Consider the following 19,600-nt stretch of genomic DNA (forward strand, 5'->3'; position numbering starts at 1 on the left):
CAAATCCTATAGTTAAGCCCAAAAACGAATTAAAATAAATTGTAGATTATATTAAAAAAAAATAAAGAAGGGCTATCTTATACAAACTTAATAAAATAGGGTTTTGATGAAGTTTCTCTTATTAGTTTCACATTTCTGCGGCCATATTTATTGTTATGTTAAAATTTTTAAATTACATTGTTTTTTGCGCCCCTCCTCGGTTGAATTTTTGACTATGTCATTGTAGACTAACATTATATGTTAGAAAACATACCTTTTGTTGTTTCATTAATGATAGATGTTACGATTATATTTGTCTTTTCAATAAAACCTTCATAATTTAGAAGGTGAAGATTATTGAGGTAGTTATATATATTTCCAAACCCCCTAAATTTTATTATAAAATAATCAATTATTATATTAGTAACCGTAAATGATAAATATATTGAATATAAAAACAATAGAATTAAATGTTAATAAAATAAAATAACAGTAGAATAAAATTAACAATATTAACAACGTGATCACGTATAGGAGATTCTTCAGAATGACAAGAAGAAATCTTGAGAATATAACTTTAGGATAAATGCTGAGGCCCGTGTAATACACAGTTTCCTTAAAACAGATTAGCTTCCTTCACTCGAGTGTACAAAGATTTGAGCAATGTCTGTTTTCTAAGATACAACAACAAATGAATAGCAAGAGAAGTACTACTAATCTATTCTAACAAACTGAATTAAGTCTTTAACTCCAATAAAAAAAACCTTAAAAACTAGAGAGAAAATGAGAGATTGAAATTTTTGGTGTGTTTGAAATGAGAGGAATAACATCTTTTTATACTACTCAAGGTGGGACAAAACATTGAATTCCACTATTATTTTCCACCTTTTCACTTTCCAATTATTAAAATCTCTCCCATTAATCTATTAACCTTTCATCTTTCAAATTCTCAACTTACACTACCACTTTCATTCCATTTATTTCATTCAATATATTAAAATATTCCAACAAATTTTCCCTTTAAACAAAACTTTTATATTTTAATATTTTGAAGTATTAAAAAGGTTAAATGGAGAAATTTCCCTTCTTTGGTGTATCCAAAAAAATTGCACACAAAATACCGGGTCGATTAAGATAATTCATTACCACGAGATCTTAATTAATTAGGCGAAACATCAGGGGCCGAAAGGCAAAAGCAACCGCACTAGAAATAAAAGAAAACTAACCAGTTAAGTTTATGTGTCAGTTCCTCGATCCGCCTCGAAAAGTAACTTTTGTCTCTCTTGTTACAGACACTGTTTCTAACAGATATATCAAGATCCATTCCCTTTAATCCATTTCAGTATATCTTTCATCAGACATTGCACGTGCATGAAGAAACCGAATTTAACATGAGAACACAAACTCGATGAGCCTTCTGGTTATTATTAATAAATGACATTGATATCGAATATTGGTAAAGAAGAAAAACAGTTTTTGTTACTAGGGATTTTGAAACAATGGGGGATTCTTCTGTGGGTAGTTGGTCCGTCGCTTACAGAGGAATGTCAGAAGATAACATAAAGGGTTTGGTGTTGGCTTTGTCTTCCAGCTTTTTTATTGGTGCGAGCTTCATTGTTAAGAAGAAAGGCTTGAAGAAAGCTGCGGCTGCTGGTGTCAGGGCAGGTATTTTTTCCCCAATTTTAAGGCTTTTCTATTAAGAAATTGTGTGTGGTTTAATGGGTTTCTGTTTTCATCCAAATTCGCTGATCTAACTGCAGTTTGTGGCAGTTTTGTTCTTTGGGTTGCATGATTGGATTCATTTTATTGATGATTGACGACTCCATTTGAGCGTTTATTTGTTCTTTGATGCTGGTTTTGTTGGAGTTTGGTTTGTTAATGTATGATATTATCTCTAATTGTTTGCTGAAGCATTGAATATGGGGCATTTTATTCGTGGTTTATGGAAAATTATCAGGTTTTAGTTGTTTTAACCTAGCATTTTATTTTAACTCTTTCATGTTAAATTAGTGGATGACAGTTTAATGGACACAAGAGGGAGGTTTGGTAAGAGCAATGCTAATAATTTGGTTAGGAATCAGTATGTGAGGGTAATTGAGTTGTCTTGTACGAAGATCCATGGCTAAAGTTGTTCACACTAAAGGTGAAAATTTAGCTTCTGTGAGCACCTCTCCTGAATCATCAAATTCTTTTAGTCTATGCAATACGAGATTGATTGCATGAAGCTCCATAAGTAGGCCTTCAGTCCAAGAGACTGGAGTGTGGAATTAAGGGGATAGAACTCTTCGCAATTGGAAGGCTTCAGATGAGTCCACCTATTTTACTTACACGCTTCAGACAAAATATGTACAGAACTCAGTTTTCATCATGCTTCAACAAAGAAAGGACTCCATGCTTGTTCATGTAATAATTTTGTATCCTGTGAACTCTGAGGGAATAGCAACCACCATACTTGCCTTTATGGTATAGACCTCCAGGCAAAGTTATCAGACCATATGATGATTTTTCTCATAAATAAAGAAATTTTATGAGCATAGAGTCTACCTCTTGTTGATAATATGTTTCTACCACAGATTTTCTTGGAATCGTGTTTATAACATCATATAGAATGATCACAGTTGTTTGCTTTTCATTCATGTAATGGATAGAACTGTGGGTTTTTGGAGAATAAAGAACTGATAATGAGGAAATTTTGTTCACCTTTTTTTAATTGGCATTTATGATTCAGCCACTGTCTGTTTAAACTAATAACTAATGAGCTTTTGGTTTATGTTTCATAAAATTTAATATATATTTGCTTACTTTTCAATTTAGTGGTTGGATGTTTGGTGATGCAGTCAGAATATTGAGCTGGTGATTCAGTATTCTTGTTTAATCTTTCGTGTTTCCATTTTGTATTTTAATATGCTTATTGCCCTGCAGGTGTTGGAGGTTATTCTTACCTATATGAGCCACTATGGTGGGTTGGCATGATAACTAGTGAGTTTCTTTAGTTCTTAATGAATTATATTGCTCCTGCTGTCTTCAGGAAAGGAGTTTGGTTGCTAGGTCTATTTGATTTTTTTTTTTTTGTGAAAATCTTAAAGCATGATTTAAGTTGTTTTCAATTTTTTTCCTTAAAGAAAGTTGACCTTAGAATCTTACCACCTTATCTTCCGTACCTAAATGGGAGGCAGGAATGGAACACAACTGATAATTTGGAAATATGTGCCATTTCTATAGTTTATCTGGCTGATTTGTTTAGAAATGTATTATATGTGCATATATAAACATCATACTCCTATTATGTAGCCTGAGCCTTTGGACAGTTATTTGAGTATAATCACTTGTTCCCTATTATCTTTGAGGTTGTTCTATATGTCAGTGAAATGTTGTAATGTATTCTAAAATAATTGGTTAGTGATGTATGATCATGCAGATGAGGTGTGGATGGTGCTGCATGCATACATTGATATCTATGGTAGATAGATTGCGACCTCAAATGCTATACTGATTAAATCGGTAGTTTGCTTTCAAATTCTTTGAAAATTCTGGGAAAATCTGAAATTTGAATTGCAATTTGTAGGAGTCCATGTTGTTCCTCCTTTTGCTTTAGATTTTCTTTCGGTGTGTGCTATGGTATTCAAAAAGACTTGATAGATCAACACCCCCTCAAACAAAAAAGAAAAAATGAAAAACCTCTCCATTATTTTGAGTGCACACCACTGTGTTTTAAGTTGTTGGTTGTGTGAAGGAGGTTAGTAGTTTCTGCTTGGAAACTTGATTATATATATGACATTTATCTGTGGCAAAATCTAGTATGATAAGTTTGTAATGTCTCATAGTCTCGTGCTGTGATGTATGTAAAACATAGATGGTAGTTATGCGACAATCTCTGTGTGGACTGCTCCCTTTTAGTCTTAATAATATTTACAGAGAACTTCTATATTAAAAATTTTATTGAAATGTTTTTTTGTGAAAAATTGTTTTCTTTTTGGTTATTTTATTTATCTGAAATGTAAGGTTTCTAACATGAAAATTGTTATGTGCAAGTGATTGTTGGGGAAATTGCTAATTTTGCTGCTTATGCATTTGCGCCAGCTATTCTGGTCACTCCACTTGGTGCACTCAGTATCATTATCAGGCAAGAGAAAGGCTGTAGACGTCCTTATATTTCATTCTACATGTTGAATGCTAACTTCCATAATTTCTTGCAGTGCTGCCCTAGCACATATTATTTTAGGGGAGATGTTACACATTTTTGGGATTCTTGGTTGCATTCTATGTGTTGTCGGTTCAACAATAATTGTTCTACATGCTCCTCAAGAGCGAGAGATAGAGTCTGTCAAGGAAGTTTGGGATCTTGCAACAGAGCCTGGTGATCTTTCTATGAATACTGAGAATATTAAAATCTCTTTCCTTATTACTTGACAAATTATAGGTTTTCTTAATTTACCTTATCTACATCGTAAATAAATAACCTTGCTTTTTGTATGTTTCCTGCCAGCTTTTCTTTGGTATGCAGCTCTAGTCATGGCTGCAGTTTTCATACTAATTGTCCATTTCGTACCAGAGTATGGGCAAACACATGTCATGGTCTATATTGGGATTTGTTCTCTTGTGGGCTCACTATCGGTGTGTTTTAAGTTGTTACCCTCATTGTGATATGATTTTCCATTTTAATATTTTTCTGTATGAAAATCACTATTCTATTTTTAATGTGACTTTTTTTTTGGATTCCTCTGATAGGTCATGAGTGTCAAAGCCCTTGGAATTGCTTTAAAGCTAACATTTTCAGGAATGAATCAATTACTGTATCCCCAAACATGGGCATTTGTGTTGGTTGTGCTTGTGTGTGTAATCACTCAAATGAACTACCTAAACAAGGTAATCATTTCTTGAAGCATTTCTTAGTCATTTGAAATTTAAACTGATATCATTAAATCTTTTATCATTGTTCTCTTGAAACTAGTAATTTCTTAATTCTGTGGTGATCTTAGTAGTGGAGCTAAAGGATAATATGATTGATCGTCATTAAGAATGGATGTGGATGTGGATGTTTCATGCTACATGAACTCTTTTTATCCCCAATACAGTTCTTATGTATGAATCAGTGATGTGGCCTTCCCAGGAGTGCCGTGATAGCATGGCTGAAACACCATCATTTCATGAAAACTTTAGAAGTTATGCTATTTCACTTGTGATATGACTACTGTTTAGTAAGCTTATTTAGTAAGCTGGATTTTACATCAAAATGCCATGTACTAGAGAATACATTTTCTCACTGCATTGGGATGTCTGACTACATCCTAACTTTTGTGATATATGTGATTCTATAGATGCTTGGCATGCATACAAATAATAAACTCAAGTTACCCACTAACATTTGGTGGTGATGGTCTCTATTGACTTCCAAGGGCTTTAGTTTATTTAGACTGCATGGATTATCTTGTATTGCGTCTTTGTGTTTGTGTACTAGCCTCAAATTTCTACCTGGATTTGATAAATTGTTTCACAATTTTTACCAAGCTGCTCATTTTTTTGATTAGATACAGTATGACTTTGTCTAGTACTTTTGATTTTAGATAACCTCTTGACTTGTCATCTGGTTTATGATCATGCTAATTATCTTATGAGTACATTTATTCTTCTTATCCACCAATGGCTTTTATCTTTTTTTTTCGGCTTTTATTTACTTGTACCATTGCAACAGATTGAACTTTGGTGCTCAGCTGTGAGAAGGCAAAAGAACTTAGAAGTTCAACGGCTTTCATTGATTTTTGTGCTGTATTTATTGAGTGGTTTTCTGCTGGATTAATCTGAAATTGTCTTTTAATTTTCAGGCTCTTGATACATTCAACACAGTGTGTTGTATCACCTATATACTATGTGATGTTTACATACAACCATTTTGGCAGTGTAATCATGTTTAAGGTAAATTATTTGTCAGAATTATTTATTTATTTTATATTTAGCTAGATAAGTTTTAATCAGATATTATGTCAAAATAGAGTTTGGTGAATCTTAAAGCAAGACAGTTGTGCATATATTCTTTGAATTTTTTGTACTTTACTGCAATGGGATGACAATTTGGATAGAGGGGAAACAGTAGATTCATATTTTACTTGCAAAGTAACCAGACAAATTGGGTGGAGCTCGGCCTAGTTTTACTAGTTAAAAAAAAAGAAAAAAAAAAGGAAAACCAACCTTATTTTAGAACTAATAATGGTACAAATTATTTAACGACCTAGCCTCTTTTCAATATTTCTCATAACTCTAACTCTCTTCAGAAATTCAAAATTACAAATGATTTATTATCAGTATTCTTCAATTATATTTTTGGGTCTTAATGATTTTTCTTCTCAAAAACACTGTAAACATTTTCGACTTGCCATATAGCACCCCTTTCAACTCTAAAATCTCTCAATCTCAAGTAGCACTAGTTAGACTCTTTCAATTTTCATATTCTTCTTCTCTTTTTTTTTTTTTTTTTTTAAATTAGATTTATCTTGGTGGTTACTAAAAAATTTTTATAAATGATTTAGTTTTATGATATTTTTACAGCATGCTTGGAAGTAAATTTATGAATTGTCAATTTTAAAATGCTAATTATCATGTTGATCTTTTGAATGACGTTCTTCTATAATATATTACAGAATTTAAGGTGTTCTTCTCATGCTACTTAGTAGTTCAAAAGAATGACATTGGGTTTAAAGGCTTGAATTTTTTGAGATTCTTGACCTGAGTGTACAATTATATGTTAATTCAAATGACTTGATTTAAATATGAAAATTTTGAATGGAGGCATTGATTTTGATGCCAGTACAAGGAGCTTTTACTTTAAATTTTGGAAAAGAACTCCTCAGAAAGTTGACGTAGCTTCACAGTTTGATTGTGAATAATGAATTTATATATTTAATTATAGCAAAAGGTGCGACTGTGGTTAGTAAGATCTGAGATGTAGTACGGCATAGCGACTCAGCAAATTGTGAAGTTGGAGGATTAGTGAATAATTAACCTACATGAGTGGTGAAAAATGTATATTTAGGACTGTTTGATTGATTGATGTGCAATATGATTTTTTCTTATCACAAAAAGAAGAGATGTAAAAAGTGTTAAAAAAAATCTACGTTGGTTGGCAGTTTTTAGATACAGATCTTGAATGTGTTCTCAAAAACTAGTTCCAATTTTACAAAAATGAGAAGTTCTTTTTCTGTTTTCTATGAGGTTATATCCAATTATATTCCTATAATGTTTTTAGCTTTTGAAGATGATTTCAGATTTTAAACCCATTGACTTCTTTGATTTTGGTTCAAATATGGTTGTAAATTTGTTTGAAATATTATTAATAACTCATATGCCGATGATTTTCTGTTTTATTTTGTGAAGTACTTAATAATAATTTTTAACATGCTGAAGAAAACTGTAGTGAAAATCTAAGTATGCTTTACTATTGATGAAGTAAAACATCCAAGTGGGGTGTTTAGTGCAATTTGATTGATTTCAAAATATACGTGAAACTTCCCATGTGTATTGGTTAGATTAGTTTTAAACTCTATGAGCAATCTGCTAATGGTTGGTTTGTTTGAAGAGAGCTAGGGAGAAGCTTTCAACAGGGCTATTTGTAGGTTTTTTTTTTTTTTTTTTTTTTTTTTTGATGATGCTCAGAGACAATCAGATTCAGAAAGAATTGCTTTCTTCCATAGTGTCTATTTGATTGTCATTCTATTTTCCTCTTCCTTTTCCTGAATATATTCTGCTGCTTCCAATGTACTCATCATGAAGGTTTGTTGCTGTCCCAAAATAGTTGATTGTTTAAGTCTTCCAGGCGGTGTGGTATCATTTTGAAAAATTAAGAATCTTGTTTCTTGGAAGAAATTCCTGATTTTCGTTAGTTTTATTTTGTAACTGAGTTTTTATTCATTTAGCACTGCATTGTCAGTAACAACTAAAGAGTACTTTCTCAGTTGTATGTCCTGTTAAATTCAGGATTGGGATCGACAAAACCCCACTCAAATTGTCACTGAAATGTGCGGGTTTGTGACAATTCTTTCCGGGACTTTTCTTCTCCACAAAACAAAGGACATGGTTGATGGTGGGTTTCTGTCTTTTTCCTGGAGATATTATAAAAAATTTCTTTTGCTTCCTAGTCTATGAATTGATGTTGCTTAAAAAACTGTGCTCCATTTACATGTTCATCAGCAACTCTACCAATTCACCTTCCTAAGTACTCTGGAGAGGATAATTTTGAGTCTGAAGGTATTCCTCTTAGGCGTGTAGACAACTTCCGACCATCGTAATTGTACTTCTTGGTTATCCTCAATGTTGGGCACACGCTGGGGGAGGATTTGCTGCCATCGACCTGTACATTCTCAGCATACAGTGCTGTCCCTGTGTATTCCTTTAGATAGAAAGATGATGAGCTGAGATGACAGGACTTCTCGCCTTTGAATCAAATGATAATGATGCTTCCAGCAACTGATGTGCACGCAATTTAAGTTCCTCCTTTTTCTCCGCATGAGAGGTTTCTGCGGTATTGTAATTGTGAGCAGTGTTTTATATAGTGTAGTTTAGGTTAAAAAATTTGAAAGAAATGAAGATATCCTTGAGTGGTGTGGCTATGAAATTTAGATTGAATGTTTTGGTGGCTCTGGAGAATTGTAGCTTTGAGGTTCTTATAGAATTCCTCAGTTTTATCAACAGTTGCAAATTATGTTATATTTTTAGTGATGATGATTGAAAGTTTTTTGTTGGCTTTTAGGCATGTTGAGTAACTATTGAAGGAGGGATTGGTGCTTGGTATTCTTTTGATTGTTTGTTCAATTGTTGAGTGATAGAATTGGTGTGTGAGGGATGAGCTACTCAATAGGAGAATGAGTTATATAAAGAAGACTGTGTTGTCTTGGAATGTGCTTAATAACTTAGTAAAACTACATCAACAACCTTCTTTCACAAATTTTTTCTCACAACTCTAACATGACAGCTTACAATTGGTTAGTTTGTAATTAATTAGTAAGACTCATGCGAGATTAGGGCTGTTAGATGAGCCGAGCGGCTTGCGAGTCGGCTCGGCTCAATTCGTCTGAAGCTCGTTTATGCCTCGGCTTGTGATTAGTCGAGTCAACTCGACTCGAGCTGGCTATATAAAACGAGCCGAGTTCGAACATGGGGAGGCTCGGCTCGTAGGCTCGCGAGCCTGATGTGGCTTGGCTAAGTGGGGTTCTATTTGTTATATTTTATAAATTGTGGGGATTGAAGTGTTATGTTTATTCTTTAGTTTTAAAAATTTGTAAAAATGACATTTAACCCCCTGATTTAATTAGTTCTAAAACACAAAATTAAACCCCCAAATTAGATTTCCCAAATCGACAAACCCTAACACCTAAATGTGTTTTTGCAAATTTTCATAATAAAAAATCAAAATCAAAATAAGGTTGTGTTGAGGAAGAAGACGAAGACGAAGACGAAGATGAAGATGAAGATGAAGAAGATGGAGATGGAAGCAGCGTAAATCGTGATGTTCTGCAAGATGAAGATGAGATGGAGACGAAAATGAAGATGAAGATGATGGAGATAAAGATGCAGATGATGAAGACTTGAGTGGTAGTGTGTGTATTGAGAGCGATGGATCTTGCATGTCTAAAAAAAGCTGCAAAGGAAAAAAAAAAAATTCTCCTTTCCTTGTATGTGTAAAACGGCAAACGTTCGAAGAGAAAAAAAAAAAAAAAAAAAAGGTATTAAAAATGGAAAAAGTTTCAATGATATTCATCGTGTAGAGTGCTGGAAGGAAAAAGTGTGGGAATCCTAGTTGAGTCGGCTCGAACTCGATCGAGCTCGAGTTTGAGTCCCTTTTCTCTAACTCGACAGGCTCGAGCTCGATCTTGTAGCAAACGAGCCGAGCTCAATAAGTCGAAAACTCAACTCGGCTCGGCTCGTTTATAGCATTATGCGAGACCCATGTGAGATTCGTTGTGAACTGATTAATTATGAGTTGCCACTAGAGCTGGTCAAGGACCAATCCCAAGCAGGCTCGGGCTTGGGCCCGTTTGGGACTGGTCCTTTTGGGACTAGTCCCAATGGGACCAGTCGCTCATGGGCCTGGGATCGGTCCCAAGCCTATGAGCAATATTAGGACCCGGACCGGTCCCTAGGACTGGTCCTATGGGCCTGAAAAATTTATTTCCCCCTCTGATCTTTTTTTATATTTTAGTGGCGAAATGAAATTTTATAGGGGGTTTTTAGTATTTTTCATGGGTAGATTAGTAAGTTTCTAAAAATTTAATTAATTTTAAAAAATAATAAATTAATTAATAGTTAATTTTAATTTTTAACATAAATGTAATATTCACATTTCACACATTCATGCTTCACAAATAAACAATTAAATAATTTTTTAAATTAAATTATTCATCTTCATCGTCAACAATATTTACATCATTCAAATCTGTATTCCTAAAGAGTTCGGGTAGTTCAAGATCTTCAGGGTTCTGTTGTAGTCTTCTTTTTGCATGAGTCAAATCCTATAAAAACGTTATCACTTCAATCATCTTATCGGTTAAAAAACATCTTTTGTCTTCAACAATCTGACCACTCGTTGAAAATGTTGACTCAGATGCAATTGTAGAAACTGGCACAGATAAAATGTCACGTGCCATTTGGGCTACAATGGAGAATCAACTTTCATGTTGGTTCCACCATTTGAAGAATATCCACCATTGAAGAATATTGGGTATTCAAGTACAAGCCTTCTGATGTCACTAAGATGACGATATGATTACTTGTGACTTAATATGCATGATATAATACATAAAATTTGCAAGTAACGTTTGGAAAACCAAACCGATTAGTTTAATGAGGAAACTGGAACAGAACCTGTGATTTATAGAGCAAAATTCGGGGCATGAGTTCATTATAAAAGCACACCGAAAACACAGTTATACATTTGTTGAATTGAATTTGCCCAACTAAACCACCTCTTAATCACTTATTGAATAATGAATACCCATGAAATCTATAAGATTTCATAAATGGGTATAAATGTACAAGTGTAGTGTTGTCACCATGATGACATTTTCATTCTCAGAGCCCTACCGTGTATAAGAAAGTTTGATATAAATACCTATAAGTAATTAACTCTAGAAAACCAAAAACGACAAAGATAATCATTACATGATAAAATATCTCTTATATAGTTAATGTCAAACACTAATTATATTATTATACAAGAAATCCTGAGACGATAATTCCCTATTAGTAAAAAAAAAAGGGTGCTTAGATTGGCTCATTTTGGAAGGAAGATATTCAGATTGACTTGAATCTCATCTAAGGTAACCGAAGATCATGTAACTTTCTAATTCTATTAATTTGAATTTTATCTCAACTCTATCATGTAGATGGGTGTTATATAAACCTTATCATAACATGTCTTTGTGGGAGAAGATACAGAAAAATTAGTTCAATGTAATCATAAATACATTAATAAAATTCTTCTTTCATTATTCTTCTTAATTATTTCTTGTTGATTATTTATAATCACACATCCATCAATTTTGATTTTATCGAAGTCAATCGGATTACATTAATTGTTTGAGATTTAGTAACAATAGTAATCTTCACCAACAATTAATTTTAAAAAATCAAACCCATTAAATAAATTGAATTGAATTTTAATAACATCGAAAGAAAAAAAAGAACAAAGAGATAAATGCTTTGTTGATCACTTGATCATGCGTGAAGGTGTGCGTGTGCATACAAGCTGTTCGATAGTTAATTTTGTTTTTTTTTTTTTTTGGTAAAATTTTTTTAAACCCTATAATTTATATTTATTTCAAAATTAATAGGGGGTTTTACGTAATTGTACAAAAGACTAAAAGGAAAAAGTGCAAAAAAAATTGGGCCTAGCCTGGGATCGGTCCCAGGCTCGGGCCTTGGAGAAGGGCCCAGTGGAAGGACCGGGCCCTCCTCCTTAGGCCTGGTCCCAAAAGGACCGGGTTTTGGGGTTGGTTTTTTGGACCCAGTCCCAAATGCCCGTCTCTAGCTGTCACGTCAGAATTGTGAGAGTTGTGAGTGAGAGTTGTTGGTGTAGTATTATTCTTAATACTTTCATGCATCACGATTAGGGGTGCAGTCGAACCGAGTAGCTCACGAGCTACTCAGATTCGACTCGGGATGAGCTCGGACTTGACTCATCGGAGAACGAGTAGTTCACGAGTTCGAGCTCAACTTCAAGCTCATGAAAAATGTCGAGCTTTTCGGGCTCGATTCGTATTGTTTGCGAGGTGTTCGAAGAACTCAAGACGTCATTCGAGCAGGCGAGCTCGATCAATAAGGAAAAGCTCGTGAGTTAATATTTGCCCTAAAATATGATATCAAGCCATTGATTCAGCCGAAAACAGACATTCAACTATTCTCCTCTGCCAAAACAGACCGTAAGATTTGAGACACCACCATTGTCCAAGCCTTCATTCAGCTACTACCGACCAACGACTAGCTTCAGCTACTACCGTCCACCATTGTCTTCTCTTCTTCACTTTCCTGCCGCAAGGCACATTTTCCTGCTTCTTGACACCCAAATTTATTTTTTTTCGTCCCTCTTTAGTTGTTTCTTAGTTACGAATTCTTTGTGGTTTTTGTTGACTTTGCTTGATATTTGGAAATTGGAAGCTGGGTGATGAGTTGCGTTAATTTTTGGAAGTTTGCAGAGAACTTGTTATGTGTTTGACGAAATGCCTCTTAGAGAAGAGTTTTGATGGGATTTTAGATTGCAGTAGTCGATTGTAGTAGTTTATGTGCTTTTTTTACCCAGCCATATGCAGTGACACTGGTGATGTAATCAGTATATTGTGTACTGTTTTTAAGGTAACATCAAAATTTTTATTCCGTAATGGGTCTTCTACTCACAGCTTCATTATTACAATCAGTTTATTCATGCATGGGTTGGCATCACCTCATGGATTGTTATTTTGAATGGCACTGTTTCATTTGAGGCTCTTAAGAAATGAGTGATAAAAATGAAAATAGAAACACAATGGTAATGTTGCTCTCGGTTGATAAGTAATCTTTTTTTGATATTTCCTTGCATTATCTCACATGTTCCATCTTTGGTTCCGTGCTTGGTGGGTCAATAGTTTGTATTTGACATATATAACTTTTTGTTTTGTTTTGTTTTGTTAATTTAATAGTTTATTGCTCTATGAATGAGAAGGTTTTGTTTGTAGTTTTATCATTACAAACAATTTGTTAGTGCGCTAGCCATCACCCCATTAAGTGTTATTTAATTTCAGAGATCAAGCTAATATGATAATTTCCTAGATTAGTTTTATAAGCTCTATGTTGGGTACTGTGTGTGCTATTTTTGATGACCATAATATTGTGGATATCATAATTTCCCTTTGCTTCCTCTTAAGTGTAAAGTAGGCAAGCAGCCCTCTTTATTCTATTATGAATTTGTATTGGTTGGACTGTTTCATATGAATAGAGGTGGAACAAATGGGCCGGGTTAGGCAGGTCAATCCTAACCCGACCTGCAATGAAGAGGGTTAAACTCAGACCGCCAATAAGCAGGCCGGGTTGAACCCAACCCGGCAGCAACCCCCAGGCGGGCCGGTTGCAAAATGGCAACCTACCGACCTGCAGGTTGCTGTTTTGTCTTTCTAAAGAAAGGACCCGCCAACCCGCGGGTTGGCTGTTGTCAACCTGGCGGGTTGGCTGTTACCACCACGGCCAACCCGCCGGGTTGGCCGAAAAAAAATAAAATAAAATTGAATTTTTGTTTTTTGTTTTTCAAATTACCCATTTTCTTTCCCATTTTTTTTTCTATAAATTGGCCCTAAACTCTCCATTTTTTTCACAACTCAAATTCTCTCATTCTCTCATATTCTCTAGTCTCTAACTCTCAATTATTCATTTATCTCTTAATCTCTTTGTTATCAATTTGCTCATATTTTAATTTTTTTATTTTTTGCAATTTTTAATTCATATTCCAATTTCCAAATTCCAATTTCCATATTCCAATTCTCTTCTTAATTTTTATTTCTTCTACATCTTTTTTTTTTTTCAACTACAATGAATAGATTTCTCTCTCATCAATTACAATGATGAGAAACTACTATCCTAGTCCTAGTCCTAGTCCCTGATTACTAACATATGCAGGAGGAGATTCAAATATCCCGCTTTCCCTTCTCAGAATCCATATACACCTCAAATATGCCCCTGATTCCAACGCTCCCGTGGTTCTAGAAGTCGTCCTCGTCCAACTTCATCCAAGCTAAGGCGGGTTCATCAACTGCCGTCGAAACCGAGACAGACACACATCAGACGTTTGGGCGCATTTCGACAAGTTTAACGAGACAGAAATAACGTTCAAGTCAAGAAAGCGAGATGCAATACTGTGGAAATATTTTAAAGCTGATTCAGTCATGGTACTAGTACTTTAAAAAGGCATGTCTAATAAACATATTAATCAATATGGAAATAGAGAAAGCAATCAAACTCAAATAACTAATATGGGTTACTTGGCGTTATAATTCTGATGTATATAGGGAACAATTCTTTTATATCTGCAACTGATCAACCTATTAATATGGCTGAAGATAAATATTTTGAAAGATTGTTCAAATTCATTTTTTCCAGGATTTAAAAGTTATCTAAAACTGCAACTAAATGATTTAATAAAATTGTTTAGAAAATGAATTAGAATTAAAAATAAAATACATAGTTGTCTGTTAGTGGGCTCTAACTGAGGATATTTGAGTGGTAGAATTAAAAAATTATATTTATGTGACTAGTCTTATTTTGATAATGAATTTATAATATAAATCTTTATTAGGATTTAGATTAATATGTGATCATAGTGGTCAACAATTTATAAAATTGTTGAAGTTTTAAAGATTATGATGTTCTTGATAAAGTGTAATTAAACTTTAGATAATGCAAGTGCTAATCGCAGCTATGTTTTTTTTTTAAAAGTAATTATCGTTTGTATAACAGTTTGAAGTTTTTTCACCCACTTATGCATGTCCCATTATTAATTTAATTGTGAAAAGTGGTATGAAAAACAATTAAAGAAATATTGATAGAATTAGGCTTCTTTAACTTGGATTACTAGTAGTTATAAAAGAAATGTTGAATTTCAAGACGTTTGTATAATCAAATATGTCTCCTAACTTTTGCATTAGACATGCCTGTTAGATAATATACTATTTAATGTTTGATTCATGTTTACCTTATGCTAATATAATTAGTTATTTTGTAGCAAATAATAGAAGTCTTCATTATTGGTAGAAAATGATTGGCAAATAGCTAAAGTATTTCATTTATTTTCTTAAAATTTTTTATCAATCCACTTTACAACTTTTTTGTGTGTATTATCCTTCTAGTCCATTGGTAATACATATATTATAAAAAATTCAAGTTATTTATAAAAACAAAACATGAATTTTAAAGGCACCAATAAAGGTGATGGAATTTTTTTTTTAAAAATAGGGGAACCCATTCATTTTCTTTATTGTTTAGGTGCTATATTTAATCCTAGAATTAAATTATAGGTTTAGAAAATAGTTTTGATAATTTATGTGAAATTTACAAACCGAAGTATATCCCATCAAATAGGAGAGGTAAAAAATAGACTTTTCGAAGTATATTCCATAAAAAACAGGTATGGGAACCCGCAAAGGGCGAACATCCAGGGAAGCTACACCCAAAGAAACAAATGAAGACTTCTACTCTTGAGGTCACTGAATAGGCCGAAGAGGACCGAATCCAAGCACAACCTACTCTTTAGAATTCAACCAACAATAACACAACTAATGTCCTATCCTCCATGAAGTCGTAGAGTAATGAGCTTCAACAATATTTGGCAACCCCTAAAATGTTACCAATAGATCCATAACAGAGAGCTAACATTGATCTCTTAGACTTTTGGAGAGCCAACAAATGTATTTTTCCGTATTATCAAGACTTGCCTTGGATGTTTTCACTGTTCCTGTCCTAACCGTCTATCCGAACAACATTTTGTGCAAGTGGAAGATTTTAAATGAAAGGAGGACTAAACTTTCTCCAAAAAGATTGAATGCTCACATGTCTTCGAGACTGGGAATGGTCGCGCCATCAGATCATACGAGGTTGTCGACGATACTTTAATAGAATCATTTCAATTTTGGGTTGGTTTTCAACAATATGATGATACCGGATGAGGAGGTTCTTAGTGGAACCACCCCCAAATTAGTTGTTTTATAAAATGTAATTTGTAAATTAATTGTCAATTATTGCACTCTTTTTTCTTTACCAAGTTTTTCTCCCATTGGGTTTTTCTTGGTGAGGTTTTTAACGAAGCAATAATTGTTGTAATTTCTTATTTTATTTTTTGATAAATGAAAAAGTCTAATTTTTCTCATATTACAATTTTATTGTATTAAAATTGAATTAATATTTGAAATGTTAACAAAAAAAATTAATTTAATTGAATTATTGATATTTGAAAAGTTAACTAAAAACAATTACATTTATAATTGTTAATTATTAATTTGAAAAGTTAAATAAATAAAACAAAATAAAATAAAAAATAAAAAAATAGGGCTAACCCGACCTTGCCCGCCGCCTAACCCGACGGGTTAGGGTTGGCGGGCCGGGCTGGGCCAACCATTTTCTCCAAAATGGCGGGCCTAACCTGGCCTGCCTTTGTTGGCGGGCGGGTTAGGACCAACTCGCCAAATTGTGTAACCTGCCGCGGGCCGGGCGGGTTACTTTTCCACCTCTACATATGAATGTGAAGGGAAAGGGTTTCATTGAATTTTGAGAAAATGGTGGGATAAACTTATTTAATGACCTTGTTATTCTGGGCGCAGTTAGCCACATCTGCTGGGTAGTCTATCCATTTTTAGACATAGGCTTAATTTCAATAGTAATGTCCATTATAATTAAAGGATGATTCTTATCTATTTAGTATGATTTTTTTCTGACTCTTGTATCATATATGTCTTACATTGTTATAGGTTTTGATCTTTGATCTCAATAATAATATGAGAGGGTAGAAGAAGTAATGGGACAACTTGTAGCTGTAAACTTTTATTTGCTATCCTGTTAGTCAACATGATATCCATCAGCAATGCATATGGTAATGTGGATTCAGATATTGAGTTATCCTATGGATTTTGAATTGTGTTATGATAACATAATGAGCAGGTTCATAAAATAGCCATCGCAAATGTCTGATTATAATAGAACTTGATAGACAAAATGGGGAGAGTCGAACATCTTTCTTTTGGTTCACTTTTGCTCTTTATGCTAAAATCTTTCTTTATTTATTGTTAAAGCTTTATGCTTAATCAAGGAAAAGCATGTGAGAATATATGTGATTATGGAAATTTCTGGGAGTGGAAAGATGCTGAAGCAAGAGCTCCTCCACAAATAAGGAATCATGACTGAGACATTTAGTGTAGGAATATTTATTGAGATTTAAATTGATTGCTTCCTCTACTTTTCCAAGCTTTTGATCCAGTCAGTATGCTCTGTAACCCATGAATACTATTGATGCATTTTTTGAGCATTCTTGTTTATTGCCCAGTTCGTAACTAGCAAATCATAAAATGATAGCAAATCAAGTGAGGAAGCTTGAAACTAGTTAGCATTGATTTAAAAGTTTTTTTTCCTCAAATAGCCATTAGATATAAATATTGATCCTTCATCATTTTTGTTGGATTATCTTGCATTTTATATGGATTGCATCAGCTAAATTAGTCCTTTCAGATGGAAGCTCATTATCATTATTTGCTCCTTTGGTTTTGTAGATGGGCCTGCTGAAGATCTTTATGGCATCTTGATCAATCGAATTCGTCTTGAGGGTCCACCAGGGTTACTGGATATCCTTCCCATTCTTTGGCTACTGGTTTTGTTGTTGATGCAAGAGAAGAGAAGCTTCATGGGTCAGGTGGATGCAAGAGAAGAGAAGCTGCTGGTCTTCTTGTTGATATGATTCGGCATAAGAAAATAGGATGCTTTTTGTTTCCCATGGACTGAATTCCATATGCTTAATGTTAACTTTTATTTTGTGCTTTGCTTTAATGTTGTTTTTGGATTAAGGATTGTTAAATTTATTTGCTTTGCATGTTATTTGGATGAATGTTTGTTGAATTTAGAGCTTAATTTTTACTTTTAATGTTGATTTTGTGATGAAGGTTTCATTTTCCCATGTTTGAATTCTGAGATTTAGGTGAAGTTGATTCCATTGAAGTTGAATTTTGTTTTCTTTTTAGCTTTGAATCATGTGATTTTGGTGAATTCAATTTAAAAGGGCAAAAGGGATACACGACATTCCAAAGCCATTTCATTCCTAGTTCAGATTTTTTTTCTTGGTTTTTCATTAAATTAAACAGCTTCCAAATCATTTATAATTTTTTTTTTTTTAAATTTATGAAAGTGATTTAACAATAAGTAACATATATGAAATGAGTTATAAAGTGGATAAGCATATTGTCATAAAAAGCTACAAACGAGCTTGGCTCGGGCTCGAGCTCGGCTTGGCTCGAAACTTGACGTGTCGAGCCAAGTCAAGCTTGAGCCATGCAATTAAATTGGCGAGCCGAGCTCGAGCTCCCACCTATTCTTATCGAGCCGAGCTCGAGCCAGCCACTACTCAGCTCGGCTTAGCTCGGCTCGTATGCACACTTAATCATGATTGTAAGAAAAACAATTTATTCACTGTTTTATGAAAAGACATAAATACCCTTAATTAATTTAAATCAATTTATTTTTAATTTTATGTGAGAAAGGTTGTGAAAAAGGTTTATGAACTACCAATTGATTTATATATAGTTTATCAATCAATTTAATATTTAATTAATTAAAAAAATAATGCAAACATGAAACAACATCAAAATATCAATCACATAAAAACTATAAAATTCATAGTGAACATGAAGTTCACTACTATAAACCCAAGCTCAGGTTTCAATTTATTCGAGCATTTATGTAGTGTTCTCTCAAGTTATTTTTATTTGTAGGATATTTGTTTTTCTGGGTTTATGTTGTGATGAGAATGGAATTTATGTTTCGATGATGCTGGATAGATTAGTTTTAGCTACTCATTGTGTTGATGGTTTAACTCGTAGTTATTCTAAAATGCTCAGTTTTTAAACTCAATATCATATTCTGGGTTCATACTGCTTTACTGAGATTAGATTTTCTCATTTCTGGGTTCATAGTGTTTAAATTTATATCTCTCAAAGGTCTCACTATCTCGGTTTCTAAGTCTTTTTATTTACTGTTTTGCTCCTTATCTTCCCTTCACTTTATATATATATAAAGTTGGTTACAAGCTTCTGTTTAGAATTGGGTAGATATTCTGAATTTGTTGTCTATATTTGTTTTTTGTATGTCAAATGCTGCTGCTCACTAAGTGTTTGATAAAAGTTCTCAATGAAATTAACAAAATAAAGAAAGAAAATTTTGTTAGCCACTTGAGGAGTTTGTCACTCATGGGGATTTCCCTTATAGATGAATTCTGTGTTTTACTTGAACCTTATGGGAAAATTTGGCCCCTCAATTGTACTTGTTGTCTAAATTCCTTTTAGCAATGTGTGTTCATGGGGCTTTCTGAGATTTTTGTTTATTGTTTGTTAATCTTGTAGGAGGTGTAAATGGCTGT

The 19,600-nt window shown here is 33.5% G+C and overlaps 1 pseudogene; it reads left to right on the top strand.

Annotated features, from left to right (window-relative positions):
* The first annotated feature begins 1,208 nt into the window (after positions 1–1,208).
* LOC116144150 lies at positions 1,209–8,844 on the top strand (annotated as a pseudogene).
* Positions 8,845–19,600: the final 10,756 nt, after the last annotated feature.

This window comes from Pistacia vera, unplaced genomic scaffold (genome assembly GCF_008641045.1).
Source record: "Pistacia vera cultivar Batoury unplaced genomic scaffold, PisVer_v2 Contig439, whole genome shotgun sequence".
NCBI classification, from domain to species: Eukaryota; Viridiplantae; Streptophyta; class Magnoliopsida; order Sapindales; family Anacardiaceae; genus Pistacia; species Pistacia vera.